This window comes from Hypanus sabinus, chromosome 10, assembly GCF_030144855.1.
Source record: "Hypanus sabinus isolate sHypSab1 chromosome 10, sHypSab1.hap1, whole genome shotgun sequence".
Classification (NCBI taxonomy): domain Eukaryota; kingdom Metazoa; phylum Chordata; class Chondrichthyes; order Myliobatiformes; family Dasyatidae; genus Hypanus; species Hypanus sabinus.
Genome location: NC_082715.1, coordinates 107,885,942 through 107,891,991, shown reverse-complemented (window position 1 = coordinate 107,891,991; position 6,050 = coordinate 107,885,942).

The window sequence follows — 6,050 nt, the reverse complement described above, 5'->3', positions numbered from 1 at the left end:
TCAACAAACTTGAATGCGCCATTGGAGCTGTGCGCAGCCTCGTAGTCATGAGTATAAAGTGAGAAGAGCAGGGAGCTAAGCACACAGCTTTGTGGTGTACCTGTGCTGAGGAAGATTGTGGAGAAGATGTTGCCACCAATCCAATCTGACTGTGGTCTGCAAGTGAGGAAATCAATGATCCAATTGCACAAGGAGGTATTGGGGCCAAGGTCTTAAAGCTGATTGATTAGTTTTGCATTCTAGTTTTTAAACTCCTTTCCCTAGGAAAAAGATTGTGTACAGCTACCCTATGTCTGCCTAGCATGAGTTTGTACAACTCCATAATTCATTTCCCCACATCCCCAAATTTCCTCCGTTCCAAGGAATAAATACCCAGCCTTTCTCTTACAACTCACTCCCTTGAGTCCCGGTAACGTTCTTGTTAACCTTCCCTGCACTCTTTCCAGCTTAATGATACCCTTCCTATAGCAGGGCAGCCAAGACTGCACACAATACTTTGTGCTCAGTGTCACTAACATTGGTGTTGCATTGCTTTAGTATTGACACATTTACTGAGATACAGTACAAAGCCTGCCTTGCAAACTGTTTATACAGATTACATCATCACACAGTGCATTGAGCTAAAATAAGGTAAAACAACCATGCAGAATAAAGTGTAAAAGCTACCGTATAAATGTAGTACAGGTAAGCTAACAGTACAGGTAACAGAATCAACAAACTCATTCGTAAGGCCAGTGATGTTGTGGGGGTGGAACTGGACTCTCTGACGATGGTGTCTGAAAGGAGGATGCTGTCCAAGTTGCATGCCGTCTTGGACAATGTCTCCCATCCACTCCATAATGTTCTGGTTAGACACAGGAATACATTCAGCCAGAGACTCATTCCACCGAGATGCAACACTGAGCGTCATAGGAAGTCATTCCTTCCTCAGAGTGTCAGGTACCCTGAGCCAATAGGCTGGTCCTGGACTTATTTCCACTTGGAATAATTTACTTATTATTATTTAATTATTTATGGTTTTATATTGCTATATTTCTACATTATTCTTGATGTGACTGTAACAAAACCCAATTTCCCTGGGGATCATTAAAGTATGTCTGTCTGCCTGTCTATAAAGTGCAAGATCATAACAAGGAAGATTGTGAGGCCAAGCATCCATCTTGTCGTACAAGAGTCTGAGAAGTGGGATAGAAGCTGTTCACAAGCCTGGTGGCATGTTTCCATTATTCATCCAGAAGAAACAATCTTAGGATTGCTACCTGTGCCACGTACAAGTGAGGCAAGGAAAAGAAGGATTATAAAGATTAACGTGGCTGAGAGGATGATGCAGGAGGGAGGGCTTCAGGTTTGTAGATAATTGGGCTTTCTTCTAGGGAAGGTGGGATCTGTTCCGAAGGGACGGTTTACACCTGAACTGGAGCGGTACTAACATTCTTGCAGGGAAGTTTGCTAGTGCTTCTTGGGGGTGGGGTTTAAACTAAAATTGCAGGGGGTGGGGATCCAGAATGTGAGAGAGGATAGCGAGAGGAAGAATAAAGGATGGGTGGGGACTACACGGTTCCAGAATATTAAGTGTGTAGTAGAGGAAGGTGGAGTGGAACAAGTGATAAGGAGGACTCATGTACAGAGGGATGGTCTGACGGAACATGGAGTTAAATGTGTTGAAAGAATAAGTAAATTTAGGAAGGACAACAAAATTCTAGGGGCGTATAGCCCGATGGGAGTTCGGGGAGCTGGGTTAAGCACAATAGTCAGCGAATCAAACAGAGAGAGGAGAAATGGGCTAAAAATTCTATATCTGAATGCAAGAAGTGTCAGAAATAAGGCGGATGAGCTAGAAGCCCAGGTGCAAATGGGTAACCATGCTGTTGTTGGGATAACAGAGACATGGCTGCAGGGAGATCAGACCTGGAAAATGAACGTACAAGGGTATATGAGCTATCGTAGGGACAGAAATGAGGGCAGAGGGGGTGGGTGGCCCTGTTGGTGAGGAATGAGATTCAGTCCTTTGCATGGGGGGGACATAGGATCAGGAGCAGTAGGGTCTGTGTGGATAGAACTGAGGAACAGTAAGGGCAAAAGGACCCAAATGGGTGTTGTCTACAGGCCACCAAACAGTAGCATGGATATTGGGTGCAAGTTGAATAGGGAATTAACATTGGCATGTGGCAAAGGTAATGTCACAGTAGTTATGGGGGATTTCAACATGCAGGTGAACTGGGAGAATCAGGTTGGTGCTGGACCCCAGGATAGGGAGTTTGTAGAGTGCCTACGGGATGCATTCTTGGAACAGCTTGTACGAGAGCCGACCAGGAACAAGACTATTCTGGATTTGGTGTTATGTAATGAACAGGATTTGATAAGCGATCTTGCAGTAAAGGAGCCATTAGGAGGTAGTGACCATAATATGATAAGTTTTTATCTGCAATTTGAGAAGTATAAGAGCAGATCGGAGGTGTCAGAGTTGCAGTTGAACAGGGGAAACTATGGAGCCATGAGGGAGGAGCTGGCCAAAGTTGACTGGATGGATATCCTAGCAGAAAAGACAGTGGAACAGCAATGGCTGGTATTCTTGGAAATAATGCACAAGGTGAAAAATCAGTTCATCCCCCAGAGAAGGAAGGGTTCAAAGGGGGGAAAGGGGCCACAGGGTTGACAAAGGAAGTCAGAGATTGCATAGCATTAAAAAAAGGAAATATGACAGAGCTAAGGTGAGTGGGAGGACAGATGATTGGGAAGTTTTTAAGGAACAACAAGAACTTAACTAAAAAGACAATATGGTGTTATGAATGTGCCACCGCTCTGAGGGGCCGAAGGGTGCGGGGTAGCCCCCTCCTTTATGAGAATTGCAAGATCACTATTAAGTCAATTCAGGAGACCCAGGAAATGAGAGAAAGTAGTGCAGAATCCACAAAGAGTTGGAATGTGTCCTGGCCTCCGAAAAGCGGAGCTCTTGATACTGGCTATTGACTCTTGGAGACAGGATTGTGTATTGAATCCTGTACGATGCATCGAAGCCCCAGGCAATGAACCGAGGGGGAGGTTGGTGGAGGGATTGCATCATCCCAACCTGATTGACATTGAGACCCTGTGAGTCAGGATAAAAAGAGGGTCTGTGGGAACAGCCCCTCAGATGCACCAGAAGAAACGCTAGCGATCCCGTAATAGCGAAAGCCGGTGGGAAAGCCACGAACGTCCACTTCCACTTGCCCCGGAATCGGTGGTCCTTTACCACGGAAGAACGGTTTTTAGCTAACAATGGGGAAATAACTCCCAACGACTCTCGAAGGATTGACATCATAAAAGGACTGGGCAAGTTTTAACCCGTCTTTTTCTCCAACCAAAACTCTACAGCTTGAATGAACTAAAGGGACTTTTATATTTCCATCGGACAATACATTACCCCCTAGACAACGATAGAGCTATTCCTTATCGATTATTATTATACCTGTGCTTTTAGATTTAGTATTGACGATGTATATTATCTGTATGTTTGCATTGATATTATTTTTGTGTATTTTTATCAATAAATACTGTTAAAAATAGTACCATCAGACTTCAACGGACCTCTCTATCTTTGCTGGTAAGTGACCCAGTTACGGGATACGTAACAATTGGGGTTCTCGTCTCAGGATTAGACACCAAATTGGGAGGCCAGTGAATCGGATTTGTAAGTCCAAACTTGGAGCTGGTTACGCGGGTAGCCAGACGGGAAACCAGCAAAGATGGACATGGGTGAATTTATAGAAAACCTGACTCTGGAGGCGCTAGAGGCGGCCACCAAATCAGACTTGGTACATTTGGTGAAGGGGTTAAACCTCGCAGAGGTGAGGTTGTCAATGAAAAAGCGGGAGGTGCGAAGGGCAATAACTCAGTATTATATCGGGAAGAATGTGTTTGCAGCTGAAGTATTGGAAAATATCCCTGAAAAGGTACCAGCTAGTGGGACGGCTCAGTTAGAGTTGGAGAAATTAAGGTTGGAACATGCAATTAAGTTAAAGCAGCTGGAAGCAGTTGAGAAGGAGAATGAAAGAGCTGAGAGAGAGAGAGAGAGAGCATGCGCTCCAGCTAAAGGAATTAGAGGTGAAAAGGGAGCAGGAAAGAGCTGAGAAGCAAAGAGAGCACGAAATTCAGTTAAAACAGCTGGAAGCAGCTGAAAAAGAGAAGGAAAGAGCTGAGAAGCAAAGAGAGCACGAAATTCAGTTAAAACAGCTGGAAGCAGCTGAAAAAGAGAAGGAAAGAGCTGAGAAGGAGAAGGAAAGGGCCGAGAAGGAGAGGGTGGCAGAGAAACAGAGGAAACATGACTTGGAGATGGAGACGTTAAGGCAAGAGCAACAAGTTCAGGGGTCAGACTGAGAGGAGCGGTTTAATGTTAGTCGGGAGTTGAGGTTAGTACCTCCGTTCGAGGAGACAGATGTTGATAGTTATTTCTTGCTTTTTGAAAAGGTGGCAGTGAATCAGAAGTGGCCCAGAGATCAGTGGGTGGCGTTGTTACAAAGTGTGTTAAAAGGGAAGGCACAGTGGGCATATACGGCATTGTCCATGGAGGAGGAAGAGGAGGAGAGTTATGACAAAGTAAAGGCGGCCATTCTCTGGAATTATGAGTTAGTACCTGAAGCGTATAAACAAAAGTTCAGAAATTTAAAGAAAGGGCGGAATCAGACATATACCGAGTTTGCCTATGAGAATGTTGTGCTCTTGGACCGTTGGTGCACTGCAGAGATAGTGGAAGAGGATTACTGGCGTCTCAGGGAGTTAATTCTGATTGAGGAATTTAAAGGTTGTCTTTTGGAGGATATCCGGATGTATTTGAATGAGAAGCCGAATAAGTCCATCTCAGAATTTGCTAGGTTCGCAGATGAATATGCCCACAAGACAAAGTTTTCCTCGAATAAAAGTCCCCAGAGAGACCATGGGAACGATCGAGAAAGCCCGCCAGCTGAGGCAGAGGTCCCGCCGGGAGCTAGTGGTAAGATTGAGGGGGAAAGGCAAGACGGCCAGAGATTTCCAGGCTTGACCTGTTTTAATAGTGGAAAGGGGGGGCATATTGCATCTAGGTGCTTTGCTTCGAGGAAAGAGACAGGAAAAGGGAAAGCAGTGGTCCCTATCAGATGTGCTGTGGTAATCAGTAAATTGACAAGAGAGTCCCCGGTAGACTGAGACTGTCTGAGACTTGTCTGTCAAACGGAACCATGTCTGTGAGGGAGGGAGACACCCCAGTTCCAGTATGGATCTGGGGAGACACGGGGGCTGAGCTATCATTGATCAGCAGTAAGGTACTAGATTTTGGTCACAAGACGGAATGGTAGCCGTGAAAGGAATAGGCAAAGGGACGGAAATGGTGCCCTTGCATAGGGTCATTATGAATTGTGAGCTAGTCTCTGGACCAGTTGAAATGGGGGTGCGATGAGAATTCCTGAGAACTGACACGGACGTCCTTCTGGGAAATGATTTAGCCAGTGGTAAGGTTTGGGCAGCAATGACGCTGACAAAACAGCCTGTGAGTGTTGCGGCCCCACCCCTAGATTCCCAGATCTATCCCGCATGCGCGGTCACTCGCAGCCTATCGAGAAAGGCAGCTGAGAACGAGAGCAGTTTAAATCTGGCCAGTATCGATTTGGCCGAGACGTTCTTACCGACCCTGTACCACGAGGGTTTAGAGGGTGCTAAAACGAAGAGTAGTAAAGTGAAAGAGTAAGGGAGAGGAGGTAGACCTGCCCTTAGCGAGGAGAAAAGTTCTAGAGGCAAGAGATAAAGATGAGAAACAGAGCTGTTAAAAGGTCCCGAGTTGGACATGGATGATCTGTCTGGTTTGGCAGAACTGTTTGAAGAAGTTGAAAATTCTAAAGGTGTTCCCGATAATGAAATGAGGGCAGTCCTAGATGAAAAGGATGCCATTACCTTGAAGAAGTCTGCCGGGTTGGTAGATGAGGTTGTTTCAGCCCGCGGGGCTGAGTTTACTCCGGAAGGGAGTTGCCCAGAGAGTAGCTGGGAGAATCAGGGGAATTTAGAATTTGGACCGGGTACGGGTATTGAAAGCCTGGAAAAGG